Genomic DNA, 15,235 nt, shown 5'->3' with positions numbered 1-15,235 from the left:
TTACTCATCTGAAAGGAAGGAATAGAATAGTGCACATTTTATTGATGTAAGAGATTATTGAACATGCAGCTGGCTGGAAAGATTCCATCTCTGCTCTGGCCCCGATATGCTGCTTTTGTTCTTTTCTTTGGATACATGCTTTGTGTGGTGTACAAAACAAAATTCACCAATGACAAATTTGATTTAAAAAGAATGTTGGTGGGTTCAGGATTTGGCAGGTGTCTTCCCCAGTATCAGGACACACTCCAGATGTGTTTACAGTGAAAAAGGCATTTTTTGTAGTCTGTTAGTGCTGTCAAGCAGAAAGTGGGGTAACATTCTGTTTTCACTTACACAAGGGGGGGGGAAAAATCACTTAACTCTAGATTTACATCAGTGTAACACCATTAGAATAAATGGGAGCAGAAATTGGTCCCCCGGCCTTTAAATGCTACAAGTGCTGCATCTGCACCTTCTCTCTTTTTACTTCACATACTGAAAAGATCTTGTGACAGGACAGTCCTTTAAAGGCTTCAGGATCACCCATCTCTCTAGCGCACCATTCACATTCATACTTAACATGTGAAAATCCACCTTCAGCTCAGTAAAATTTGATCTGGGTTCTTAGTGGTCTGCTGTTACAAATCTATTCTGTGTCACTTGTAACCTACTCTCTTCTGTTGGTTGCAGAGACTGCAACCAACAAATGCTGAGTTTATTACTGTATGTTTAGACTTAGCAGCACCCTGTAGATACAGGTTAGCAAAAAAGTCTTTTCTTTAGTCATTAGGTAGCTGTGCTACAGAGGGGCTAGGTATTCTAGAGGTTATAGGCTATTGGAAAGAAAAAAAGTTATTCTGCTCTTTTTATTATTGTGTGTGTATTCTCTGTCTAATTAGTGATGTAGTCTGCTTTTAAATGTTAGAGAGCATGTGTATTGCTTTTACGTAAAAGAATAAATGGACACAAATCAGGAATGGTAACATACAAAAGCCAGTAGGAGAACACTTCAATCTCCCTGAACATTCTATAACAGATTTAAAAGTAGCCATACTTCAATAAAAAAAATTCAAAAACAGACTTCAAAGAGAAATTGCAGAGCTACAATTAATTTGCAAATTTAACACCATTAATTTGGTCTTGAATAGGGACTGGGAGTGGCTGGCTCACTGCAAAAGCCATTTTCCCTCTCTTGGTATTGAGACCTCCTCCTCAATTATTGGGCGTGGACCACATCCACCCTGATTGAATTGGCCCGGTTAACCCTCGTTCTCCGCTTGTAAGGTAACTCCCTTCTCTTCATGTGTCAGTATATTTATGCCTGCATATGTAATTGTAACTTCATGCATCTGAAGAAGTGGGGTTTTTACCCACAAAAGCTTATGCCCAAATAAATCTGTTAGTCTTTAAGGTGTCACTGAACTCCTCGTTGTTTTTGTAGATACAGACTAACATGGCTACCCCTCTGATACCTGACACAAATACATACAGAAGTTTCAAATTCTTGTTTCAGGCTTGTAGCAGTGATGGACTAAACTGGTGGCTTAAGTCAAGTGTCTGGTTGCTTGGTTAGAATACTCCCATTAGTATAAATCCATAGTCCAGAGGCCTGAGCAGGAAAGAGGCCAAATTGAGATGTTTCCAGGGCCTTTTATAGCTTCTGCCATGTGGAGGAAAACATTGTTTCAAACAAAGCCCTCAGCACAGCTAGTGGAAAATCACAGGTGAAAAAAGATTGTGTTTGGAATTACATGGGCAAGTCACATGTCCATGCATGGTTCTGCCTAGACACAGTATAAGCCATTACCTATACCTATACCTCAAAACAGCATGTTCACAGGAAAGTCCATTCAAGGTATCTTCCATTGTGAGTTATATATTGGGCCAATCAATATTTACGTGGAATACCTTGTAGGGGTTACCCCAGGAGCAAACATTTGAAATCCAGGCATAGAGCCAATACTCATAGCTTCAAATACAAAAATGATACATGCATACAAATAGCATAACCATAACCAGCAAATCATAACCTTTCCATAGGCATCTTACATGTCACATTTTGTACAAGATTTGTTGCAAATATAGAACAGTGGTTGCAACAATGATCTATATGGCCACATTTTAATCAGATAACGTCACAGTAGATACCTCCCTGTAGCCTAGATTTAGGCACCAGACTCCATGAGGGGGAGGAACATGGCACACACCCCTCTTGTCAGCATCTCCAATGGCTAGTTTAGGTCCCTCCGTGGATAGTGTGGATCACATTTTTAAGTGTCTCTCCCTCCCTGTTTATTGTATAGGGAGTTACAGTGCTTAACTCAGGCTCTGTGCACTGCAGCATGTTCCTGTAATTTTCTAGGTGCCTAAAAGTAAGGGGTTGCAATACCTAAATCCCTTTGTGGGTCCAGGTCTTAATTCCTTCTCTCTCTTCCCCTCAGCAACATACCACATTAGTTTATCCTGGCTCTGCCTCCACCTTCCTGATAGTTGTCCGGATGTGTTGTGGTTCTGAATGCATTCATTGTTCAAAATTATTCACCACATTATTTCCACAGACAGTTCTTTGTCTGTAGTTTGTTAGAGAGCTGTTCATTGTGAATATTTGGTACTCAACATATGAGATAAAAGGAGTACTTGTGGCACCTTAGAGACTAACCAGTTTATTTGAGCATGAGCTTTCGTGAGCTACAGCTCACTTCATCGGGTGCATAGCATATCGTGGAAACTGCAGAAGACATTATAAAGAGGGGTTTCAAAGGGGGATGGGCTGTTGCCAGCAGGAGAGTGAGTTTGTATGTATGGGGGGGGGGGGAAGGGTGAGAAAACCTGGATTTGTGCTGGAAATGGCTCTACTTGATGATCACTTTAGATAAGCTGTTGCCAGCGGGGGAGTGAGGTGGGAGGAAGTTTTGTTTCATGGTCTCTGTGTGTATATAATGTCTTCTGCAGTTTCCACGATATGCTATGCATCCGATGAAGTGAGCTGTAGCTCACGAAAGCTCATGCTCAAATAAACTGGTTAGTCTCTAAGGTGCCACAAGTACTCCTTTTCTTTTTACGAATACAGACTAACACGGCTGTTACTCTGAAACATATGAGATGTTTACATCTGACATACAGAGTATATATAAATAAATAATAGGTTTGTTCCCTGATAACTGACTCAGTGAGTCAGGGTTTTTGAGCAAATAATCATATTTACACATTCAAATTTTACTTTCCCCTGGATGTTCTCCAATAGTTTCTTAAAATTCACTGTTTCCATGGTACTTCTTTGCTAATAAACTTGCTTGCTAGAATATTCACAGAAAGTGAACACAGCTGAAGAGAATTGGTTTAGTACTCCAAATATTCTTAGATTAATTAATTAGTTGCTCATTTCTAGTGCATTCTCTGGTAAAAAGGGACTTGACTTGTTACAGTAGGAGGCACAGCTAACAGTCATCACATAAAACATGCTGATATACTTGCAGCAGGATGTAAAAGTTTTAGAAACACTAGCCTAGAGTCAGTGATCTGAACAAGAAACTTATTTCTGTAAGTTTTGAAACTGAATGTCATTATTTTAGTTTCCTAAGGTTGCATGAATGCAGTCTAGCTGCAGACTATTGTCGGACGATAAAGTATGTGATCACATACACATTTCCAAATGGACTCATGACCTTGTACATAATCCTAATGCTCCTAAGAGAGATCCAGAGAAGTAAAGTGGTGTTGCACTTTGTTTACTTGAGCAATGAAGAAATCTGACGTGATTTTTTCTTCTAAAGATGTACAGTACAAATCGAGAGGGATAACTAAAACTAAACTAATAATATATTCCCAACATGAGCCAGACATTTGTGAACTTACAGAAACTGGAAGAGGAAAGGAAATGTTTCTGCTGATGACAGTGAGAACTTAGTGTTCTTAAACGTCAGACAATTTTGTAAACAAGGAAGTTAAAAGGTTCCTTCAGAGACATGGTAACAGAGGAAAAGTCTATATTTTCTAGTGAACACTGTTGAGGAAATGGGGACAATTTTTTACTTGTATTTAGTACACTGCAGTTCTATAGTAGTCGTCATCTGGAGATACCAGAGCTTTTTAAAAATAATGGCTTGCAGCAACCCAGTTAGGTTGATAAGTATTATTAACCCTATTTTACAGATAAGGAAATTAATGTACAGGAGGGCTAAGTGACTTGACCATGGTCACAAAGCAAGTTAGCAGCGGACCTGGGAATAGAAACCACCTTACTGACTCTTATCATGTATCCTAACCACTAATATTTATTTCCTCATTCTGTGTATAAGGAAATAAGATAATTGCACTGATTATGCTCTTAAAATATAATTATTTTGGATTAAAGATTTTGCTTTAAATTAGGTGGTTGCGCTCTCAGCAGATGTGTGGCCTGGCTTCACTGAAGTAAATGAATATCTGAATTCAGTCAGTGCAGCTGTGCTAATTTTAACTCATTGAAGACCTGGCCTAAAGACTTTACACAGTAAATGAGCTTTAAATATCTTTTCGCACAAAAGACTTTAGTCTGGCACAATCATGTTCTGGATAAAAGCCTGTAATACTCTAACTGTATTTTCTAGTAGTCAGGTATATACACCCCATTGGACTTCTAAATAAAATTTATATAAAAAACAAAGGTAGCCGCTCTGGCTGCATCAGCCTGATTCATGATTTCATTCCTAGGCGCTCCTAACAAATCTAATGAAATGAAAAGCATTTGCCAAAGTTAGATACAAGTTGATTTTGCTTTGGTTTCTCTTTATATTTTTTAGATTGCAGCAAAATAAACTAGAGGCACTAGGTTTAATGATATCTAATTTTATTTTTGGGATCCAAAAAACATGGCTAGATAGGAAAACCATTCTGAATAAAACAGATTATTCTATTTAGCATGTTTCCAGTTGCTTGCTGCTATCAGTTTGTGCTCCTGACAGTAACCTGTGGGAGCCAAATGAGTGAAATTTGTTCAGATGATAGAGATTATACAGAATAAAATCTTTAATCAAGAAACATGGAAGCCACTGGGCTTTTCCTGTATTTATTTCCCTCTTCATTTTATGTACACACATGACTAATAGGTCTATATTATATAGTTGTCTTCCTTACAACATTAAGGTAGAGACAGTCCTTTTCATACTGTAATCCAAAGATATGTAGTTTTGTATACTCTAGTCAGATTCTTTAATACACGTCCTACATAACATTTATCATATGTCGTGTAACTAATGTTGCATTAATGTAGCGTCTACATTTGAGAAGCATCACAGAAGTCAGGAGATTAAAAAGAGGACTGTTTGCACCACAACTGTAATGGCCAATTGGAGCTATATCGGGGACAGACAGCAGGGGAGATACAATGGAGGGGCTGGGAGAGGGGAATTCACATAGCATTCTCTAGCTGTCCTGCACATGCCTGCTTCCTGGACAGTGGACCCACTTCACTCTATACCTAAAAAAACCTGAAGTTAAATCTCTTATAATAAAATGACCTTAATGTATTGCATGCACAGTGTTGTTACCACACTAATTACTGTAACCAAAGACATTATGCATGCATGCACTGTGGGAAAGTTAATGTTCTGAGAAATGAACATTGCATTTAAATGTGCTAGTTAATCTGAAGTGCTGTATAAATTCTTACTGTTTATATGTTAGAATTCATGTGCATAATATTTTACAATTACTTTAATTAGCTATTTTTCTGTGGGGATCAAGTGATGTGGGTCACTCATTACCCACTTCAAGCCAAGTTACCTGACGCTATCTGAAACTACCACACAACTAGGATAGCTTAGCATGACATACTTTTTTTGACTGCAGACTCCATGATTCCTCGTCTCAAGCACTGCTGTCAAAGGATTTAGCAAGACACCACAGGTTTGTGAGATAAGTTTCCCTTTACTGATTTGATATTCGTTTTGTATATAGTTTAATACTTTCATTTTATGGTGTTATTGGTAACATTCCATTTTTCTGTCTGTCAGGTGACGGTGATAAAAAAGATGAGAACCCACATCCAGGAACTTGGCATAATTGAATCAGGTAAGTGCTTTTATCCTGCTGTGTGATGATTAGCTGATAATTATAGAGATGGGTCTTAACTAAAACCTCTCACTTGCAACCTGTGTTGTATTGTTTTCACTGTCAGAGCTCACACGTACACACTTGGTCACTTGTTCTCTTGGCAATTACAGAATCACTTTGGGATGCTTAGCACTAGAGAGAACCAGGTAGAGGGAACTCCTGCCCTACAGAAGTTTACAGGAGTCCTTTCTGTTCATGCACAAACCATTAGAAGCACCAAGTTTCAAGGAGCAGGTAGCTTCGGACTGACCCCAAACGCTCAGTTAGCCACAGAACTGCATTTTCTGAGCATAGCAGAATAGTACAGATGGGAAAAGAAGAAAGATGTCTTTACCCTCTTAAGGATCCAAGGATAGGAAAGGATATTGAATTTAGGAAAAGGGTGAATGGTAAATATACATTCGTGCTCCACAGCCACTCACTCCATACACATGGGGGTGAGGGTGATGGGAAGAAGGGTCCTGAAAACTGAACAAGGTTTTCAACAAACAACAACAAAAAGTCCTAATAAAAGAAGAGATTGCTCCTGTTCTATCTGTACTGGAGCTTTACTCTGTAAAGTCTATGGAGAAAAAGATAATACAAAAGACAATACAGCTGTCATTCTCCTTAGAGCCTCTTCCCCCATAATCCAGGGGAAGGGGGAATAGAATTTTAAAAAGTCTACACTTTAAAGAAAAACAACCAACCACCTAAGCAGACTACCTTGTCACAACTTTCAGAGTATAGTGGATCTTCCTAAAATTTTAAGTTTTTCTGTAAAGGAAGTACAAAAAACAGTTCTGCCCTTATGGGCAGACTCCTAACACACACACTTACTGATTTTATCTGATTTTCAAGCATTTCCAACCTTTTATCATTAACCTTATTTCCTTTAACAAAACTTTTTAGTGGCATGAGTGCTATAAAGAGGTCATGTTACCTCTGCATCCAGGCTGTCCATTTGCTGGGAAGCATGTTCCAGGCCTATAGTTTAGAAATATCTATTGCACTGTTTTCTTGGGAGGAAATATGCCCTGCCCCAAGTCCAATGTAGGTTATTAACACAAGCCTAACTAACCTGTACAGAAGGTCACATTAGGGGGAAATTGGGCAGTGGTATCTAGACTTTTGTGGGCTGCACCTGCACATCTCCTTTAGTTTGGATTGTTGGATGCTATTAGAGGACTGAGAGTTGCACTTTCTGCCTCTAATTCTGATTTCAGACCATGTTTTGGGAGGCCAAAGTCCACAAATAGAAGAGAGAAAGGTGAGGATTTCTCTGAAACTACCTGGGAACTCCATGGGTCATTACCCAGCTCTAGCACCAGCGTTATTTTGACTACCCACGTTTTTATAGAAAAAGTTTGTATCTATGTTTTGAAGTTGTACCATATCCAATTGCGTCAGACTGTTTTCAAAACAAGCAAGCCAGGGAGACCTGATGGTGCATTTTGCTTTCCCGATGTGACCTTCTTTTACCACATCCTGCTCCCCTTTCTCACAGAATTCATGTAGATTCATCAGTGATGCTACTTGCATGAGTAAGGAACACAGGATTTGGTCCTTCTTGCACAACATGCATTTAGAGCAGCAGATGTGACTTTAATTATAGGATGGTTGGGCTTCCTCATTTTCAGTTACCACAATGTATCACTAATAATATCCTACAGGACACAAGTTAGGCCACACTGATTTTAACCAAAATAAATGTTTTAGTGCAGCCCAGTACTCCTGTGGAGGACAGAAGATGAACTGTCTGTAACAGATTCAGAGAAGTCAGGCAGAGTCACAGAACACATCTGTGTTACTGTGAAACTCCTCAGGAGTTTAGTCCCTTGTCTCACGCAGATCTACTACATCCACTCCCCCACTAAGAACAAAAGATGCACAAAAGCATTGAGTTCAGAGGCTCCAGATTACAATCAGCACACTATGGGGGTACCTTTCTCTTGCCAGTTGCAGTTTTATCCCATATAGGGATCAGGGGAGGTACAATGAAGGGGCTGAGAGAAGGACACTCACATGCAATAAATCAGTTTGTTTAGCTCTAATTAATATTTAATTGTGTAATAAATCTGAATGTCTCAAACAGCTGGCAGTGTTTTTAATGTCATGTTTGTTTTAAAATAAAAACACTAATAAACCTTGGTTTGTGGTCTAATTTTTTTCGTTGTTTGAAGTTTTATGTTAAACACTTCATCATACTTAGGCTTCTTAGCTTTAAATGCAGTTATGGTCAGAAAAATAACTAAGTGAAAATGACTTACTTCTGTATTAAATATGTCAGAAAGATCCCAGGCTGAGCTTGTGGGAAAGACTATCTTTTGACTTGAAATCTGACCACATTTGTTCTGGAAGTCCATTGAAAGTGTGAAATTGGAAAGATGTAACTCTCCTTGTTTTGTCAGTGGCTTATCAGAGAACTATGGCACTTTAAGTTATTGTTACCCGTTTTCGGCCTGAGCAGTTAGCCAATTTTCAGGAGCCTGTTGTTTTGGTAAGGAGGAGAAATTGATGATGAGCCAGGTATTTCTTTGACACAATCCTGTTTCACTACAAAGAATGTACGAAGTCCTCTTTCCCTCAGCACAACTGGAATCAAACAGAAGACTTTCTTGGTTTACCGTTCCAAACCCCTTTTCAGCTAGCATTTAGCTCAAAAGCTCTGCTAGCTTTTTTCCAGGGAGCATGCTACTAGTTCTGTGGCTGTATCCTTGGCTTTCTGCTGCTTCTCTCTGACACCTCCTCCAAATATCCAGAATAACCCCTTTGCCCACAGGGCTCAGTTTCTGATCAGTCTTGCCGGTGCCTTTATTTTGGGCAGCAATATGTGCCTGTGATTTGGGGGAGAGGTTTCTATTGTTTCAGCTGTTTAGTTCCATAAAGAAGCCTATTGTTTCTTACATTTATCCTGAATGAAGGACAACTGTTTCACCTACCAGCTTCAATGAGATTTAACCCAACCCATAATATCATTTTGCTACTCACCTAGTACATGATAGCCGTGAGGTAGCATTGGACATGCATAAATAAAATTGTTCATATAAAACTTTGAAAGATTTAAATAGTATTGCATCATTCCTTTTTGAATTATTATTTATATACTCAGAGTTCTAGGAAGCTAAACCTGCAAGCCTCCAATTATTTTACAGTTTAAAATATAATCATACTTTGTGTGATTTGAAAACAAAACATGTCATCTGTATATGCACAAGTGAACAGATTCAGCAACTGAGCCAAATTAGTGTGGTTTGTGTTGCCCAGGTGAGAATAAGTAGTGTTTAACTATTTTTTAGTATAAAAAGGCTCCTGGGTTCTTGCCTGGAGAAGAGTTCTTCCATTTTGAAAATGGGAAAAATCCATGAAATTGCATCATTAAAAATAAAGACCTCAAATATGAACTGTATGCAAAGGGCCAAATCCTGCTTGCCATCTCCATGTGAGTCATCTCACTGACTTCAAGGAGAATACTTCACCACCTGGGAAACACCAACTGGTTCAAGCTTCGGAGTGGTGAGAGCCCAACGCTCTCACTCTCTTCCCCTAACGTATAGCTTTCTAACCCTGACTTGTGTGATAGTTATAGGTTTCTGAACCTGACTTTTGTAATCAAATTTAAGCTAGATTTAATATTGTAACTGTTTTGTTTGTTTGGCTCTCCTCCTTGTATGGTCATTACCTGGCAATAAATAACTTATGGTTAAGCTGGTTGCTTCCCTCCCTCCCTCTCCCCCTCTTTTGTGTTTTTGGCTTCCCTGTTCCTGCAGCACACTCCAGTTACCTAAGCTAAAGATCTCTGTAGCACCCAAAAATCCTGCAGGGTTTGCTCATCAAGTGGGTTACTACCAGAACAATAGGAACGTGAAAGCAGGGATAGGGACATGCTGAACCTATGGCATACGAGGGTGGTAGCTTGAAAGTGCTGCTTGACCCAGCCTACAAGGGTTCAACTGATTGATCCAGTCTGCTCAGACGTACTCTGTTAATGTGCGCGTGTGTGCGTGCGCATGCTCGCTCATCTGATTCTGGGGCTGGAGGAACCCAGCCCTGGGGAACCTAGGTCCTGCAGGATAGGTTCCCCAAGGCTGGTACTCCATTGGGAGGCAACTTGCAGAAGGGAGAAATAGAGCTCTGTATGAGAACACAAGTGACACGAGCAGTATATGGATAGAATTACAGAAACCCCCCGCCCTCAGAAGAGTAACCCTAATAAATGAGCATACCCCAAGCATAACAGGCAAATCTAGTAACACAGAGCAGCTGGTTGGCTGCACAGAGGTGAGCAAGCTGTTTCAGAAAAGGGTAACTTGCTCCCTCCCTCAGAGGGAGCGGGGAGAAACTGGAGGAATTGTCACTGAGCCCTAAATCATTCTCTAGTCTGCTGGCCAGTGGTGCAGTAATGTATCACCCCCCACTGAGGGCAGGATTTACAGATATGGAGTTCTCAGCATCTCAGACAATTTAACTACATCCATACCACAGCCCAGGAATGGATCCAGAAGGAAAATGAATAGGAAACTGGAAGTGTTTGTAAATAAGGCATTATAAGAAAAACAAACAGTTTTATTAAACACCAAAAATAATAATACTTCACACTTACATGGTGCCTTTCCTAGGAAGCACTCAGAGCACACTGGAAATGTTAATTACACCTCATAGTGCTTCTGTGAGGTTTTTTTAAATACCCGTTTTACAAATTCCTAACTGTTCTGGTACTGTAACATGAAGCAACTGGCCAAAGATTATGCAGCAGGTCAGTGGAAAAACCAGCATAGAACCAAGGAATCCTAACTATCTTCAGTCACTAGACCACACTTGCTTATGAAAACAAGGTTAATAAGCTGAAATATAATAGTAAAGTATAATACATTTTGAACATATGGATCAGAACAAACAAACGAGGAAATAAGGCTAATACCCCAAATGACTAGTGTTTTATATGTTGGATTAGTAGCTGTAAGAAATAAGAGAACGAAAAGTTTTCATAGAGAATTTTTGCAGGTGCTGCAAAGTCTGATTTATAGTAGCTATTTTCAGAAGTGACTATAAAGAAATAGGTGAAATGATTTTTGATTAGGGAACTGGATGACTCAAGCAATTGATAGAGAGGTCTGAGGGCTTTTCACAGCACTTGGAATTTGGTAGTGCTGTTTTCATCTGTTGGGCATAGAGGTCCTAGGAGACATCACAAGAGCTACAAACACACTTAGTCCTTTCAGCAGCACAGAGAATAAACATCTTGTTACCTTGTAAGTTTATTGGTGAGGTAGTGTGCAAAGCTCACCCACATTGCTCCCTGGGCTGTTTCAGTTTCCTGGATACATTGAGGAATTTCCTCTTTAGTGTGCTTAAACAAGCAATAAAATTAGTTCTGTTAAGTGAGAGAGCTTTGACAGTCCTTGGAGAAGACGTGGCTAAAGTAAAACTGATGGTACCTTATACAGAAAGGGAGTTGAAAATAAGAATTTTGTCTCAAGCAAAGAGAAGAAGCTGGGATTAGAAGGAAAGAGAATGAAAAAGAAAGAAAAAAGTCTCTGGCAGAACCCACCTCATTCTACTCAGGGCTTGTTTTCATGTAGTCACTCCTTTTTGTTCAGTCTCCCTTTGGCTGGTCATTTCATCCAGGCAGCAAGTTGTCTCTGACTCACAGTTGAGCCCAGACATCCCTCACCAAGCAAGAAACAAAACTCTGGTCAGCCCCAATCTGGGCTGCTTCTTTGCCTTTTAACTCCACTCTCTACACCTGACATCTGATGCAGGTATAGCAGGGCGGGGCCAACAGGGTTCACAGGCCTTCATTAAATCTTTATTGCCAGAGTGGGGCAAAAAAACCCAGGCTAGCAAGGGCAGGGAGTGTCTAAAATTACCGTCTTTGGGGAACAAGGTGGGGGCTGTCCAAAAAGCTCAGCCACTGTGCATTCCCTTTTGTGTATGTCTTATACAACAAGCGTTCTAAAAATAGAGCATAGCCATGGCGGTGCAAGCGGTGCGGAGGGCTAGCCACCCCGAGTATGTACACAGCCAAATTACACCAAGGAAAACAGTGTCCAATGCATTTCTGATGCAACTTAGCTGTCAGAAATCAACTGTCCACAGCTCAACAAAAGTGTTAATACATATTCGCCTCTCAGTATGCGTCATCTTTTTGGCTTGTGATGCAAATAATAAAGAGGACATATTAAAAAAATGCCATTGATTAATTGAGGCAAAATACATATAACTGGAAGGAACGTCCTTGTTTATGCAACCAGTTCTCTGTGTAAGGGTTTTTTTTTTTCCGGGTACCAAAACCCAGGGCCACAGAGAGGTTTCGGGGGGGCCAAGGCAAAATCTAAAACTGGTGCTCCCCACCCTTCCAAAATTACCACTTAAGGGACGCTCTGTGTGGTGGATGGGTTGAAGAGCAAGCCTGCCCCACATTTACCTCCCAACAGTGGCTCCTGTCCCACTGGGCTGGGCCCAACTCCCTGCTCCAGGCCTTGCAACCTGGCACACAGGGTAGCAGCACCACTCACTCAAATTTGGTGCGACGGCCCCTCTGTCATGATGGAGGGGTGTGGCATGGCAAACCCGAGTGGTGAAGCAATCTCATCGCAATGCCACTCGGTTTGGGGGCCTTCCAAAGGGGTCCCAAGGTAAACTGCCTCCCACCAAGTGCCCTGTCAGGAATATTGTGTGGCTAAAAGGATGCATGTATGACTTAATTTTTGGTCCAAAATATAGTCCAATATGATATGCAGTATTAAAATACAGAATGCAGTGTATTTACTAGGTATAAACTTAACATCCCTTAAAATTTACACTGCAACAGTTCACTATTTGTATATCTCCATGTTTGTAACTCATAATATTGCTTACAATGCTGTTCTCACGGAGAGTTCACCCAACCACTTGTTCTGAGCTGTTTTCCCCCAATGCTCTTCACCAAATTACCCCGAAGAAAGAAAGGGAGACAAAGAGCTTCATCAGAAGGTGTTGTAAAACCCACTTCATGGCCAGTTTCTGAGAAAGGAGAGAAAAAGAGCTGTGTTAAGTGTTACCAAGAGCTGCTGCTTCTGAGCTCCTAACTCAGGCAAAACACCACAATGGGACAGTTGTTTGAACAAAGAACAGAGGATGTGATCCACAGTTTACATCACTTCTCTGGACCAATGAGTGAGAAACTTCAGGTTACAGTATTGTCACACAGCTAGCAGTAAGAGCTTTACAACAATTAAAATATCTGTAGCACGCTGCTGCAGACAAACAGCTCTGGGGAAATCCTGTCCCCAGGTATAGAGGGCCTGGGTGCTAGTGCTATCTGTACATTATGGTGGGGCAGTGTACCAGGAGCTGGTGCACGGGGTCCACACTCCTCCACTACCCTCGCCTCCAGATGAAGGGGAGATTTACCACATGTAGACTGCTGCAGATCTGGAGATGCAATAGCAACCACTGAGCAATTCCGTGGTGCAGGTGGAGAGAGGATTCAGTGTCACTCGATTCACACCCCTATCCTTCCACCTCCAAACTCACACTCAAGCCTTAGCCATCTCATGGTCTGTGCAACTGGGTTATTAGGATTTGGGCTTGCGCTTCCTGTTTATAAATATATATTTGCCTAGAAATTGACATTGATATCTGCCGATGTGCAGCATTAATTCAAGAGACAATGATGTGTGGAATAGTCATTGCTAACCTCCAAACCAGCCCACACACTTTCATCAATCCCTTGAAGTCTGCAGCGCAAGGGAAAAAAAAAATGCAAACATGCAAAATCAGCCTGCCACAGCCTGCACCAACACTAAACTGAAAGATGCAGTACTGTAGCCTTAAAATATGGTGCTTCCTCTAGCACCCGGTGAACCAATCAGCATTGCTCATAAGACAAATGCTGTGGGAGCTAACAGTTTACTGTAAAAAAAAAAATGAAGAGATTAAATTGGAAAAATTATAACGAGAAATACAGTGTGAATTTACACCAATACCGAGAAGGGCTTTTTAAAATTAAGATTTTACCTTATAGAAATGATTATTTATCACCATTATGCAATAACCAAGACTTTTGAAAGTTGTTAATGTTATCATGGTACTGAAACCCGTAATGCCTCTGTGATGATGGGACATTTAAGAGATATTTACATGATTAATTACAATCTAAGGAAATTCTTTTAACCATGAAAAAGTGACCTGGGATGAAAGTTGATACACAAAATTTATTTTTAACCAAATGTAAAACAGAGTTTTAATTGCCTATGGCATTTTTAGATCTAGAGCTTCAAAAGTGTACTGTAACCTTCCCTGACTTTTACTTCTTTTGAGCCAAGTTATTGACAACCACCCTGTCAAGTTATATCAATGGGGACACATCAGAATTTCTTGAGAAATCAAATGTAAGGCTAAGCCAGTTCCACCATGTTAGTGGCCTAATGAAATAAATGAAAAGATGCCCATTGATTTCAGTGGTCTTTTGAGCAATCCCCAAGGATACAAGAGGCAACCAAGAAATGCCAATGTGCATTTATTGATATTTTATAAATAATTTTATAAATAAAAATGTAATCAGTCATTTAAAAAAAATTAAAATAAAGTGCTCATTTTGTTGAGGAGCACTCAAGCTGATTTTCATTTCTCTTTCCTTGGGACTTATGCAGGATGGGCGGGTGTGTATTGGGGGAATACTGTGACTGGTAAGAAGTCCCAAGCTTCCATCTGCTATTCTCCCACAGACTCACTGTCCCTGGCATCAGCACTGCCTCAGAGCAGTGCCACTCCTCAGCTCATGGCAATTACCCTCTGACCCGTTGCACAAACATACAGTGTTGATAGGCTACCCAGCAGAACAGCATCCCAGCCCTCCCACTACACACATTGCCCCTCTCTGGGGTCCAGACAACCATTCTTTATCCCTACTCCTGCCTGGTGAAGAAGTGAACAGCAGCCCTTGGGCAGGAGTGGTTAAACACCTTCCCCTTTCATAAAGAAGTAAGGGTTGGCTCACAAAAACAATTTTCTTCTTCTCCCAGGGTTTTCTAGTACCAAGTCTCATCAGACTAGGGGTGGGAGAGCCTCTTCATAAGAAGCTTTCTTCACTCTCAGAAGACGGGAGGCAGGTGTTTCAGCGGGCAGAACGACCAGCCACTCCACCATTTGGATCCAGCAGTGGCAGCAGCTTTTAGACTTCATGAACAGAAGCTGCCAC

The 15,235-nt window shown here is 40.6% G+C and overlaps 1 protein-coding gene across 4 annotated transcripts in view; it reads left to right on the top strand.

Annotated features, from left to right (window-relative positions):
• Window positions 1-15,235, top strand: part of PDE11A (phosphodiesterase 11A) — a 226,144-nt gene that overhangs the window by 78,179 nt on the left and 132,730 nt on the right. Inside the window, exons 2-3 of one of the 4 annotated variants that reach the window (XM_043524767.1) lie at window positions 5,809-5,865; window positions 5,973-6,030. The exons of the other annotated variants lie outside the window; for them this stretch is intronic. The gene's annotated coding sequence lies outside the window, so the exon portion shown is untranslated. The remainder of the gene's footprint in view (window positions 1-5,808; window positions 5,866-5,972; window positions 6,031-15,235) is intronic. 4 annotated transcript variants of the gene reach the window in all.

This window comes from Chelonia mydas, chromosome 11 (genome assembly GCF_015237465.2).
Source record: "Chelonia mydas isolate rCheMyd1 chromosome 11, rCheMyd1.pri.v2, whole genome shotgun sequence".
NCBI lineage: Eukaryota > Metazoa > Chordata > Testudines > Cheloniidae > Chelonia > Chelonia mydas.
The sequence above is the reverse complement of the archived record's forward strand: the minus strand, read 5'-3'. Positions and strand labels throughout refer to the sequence as shown.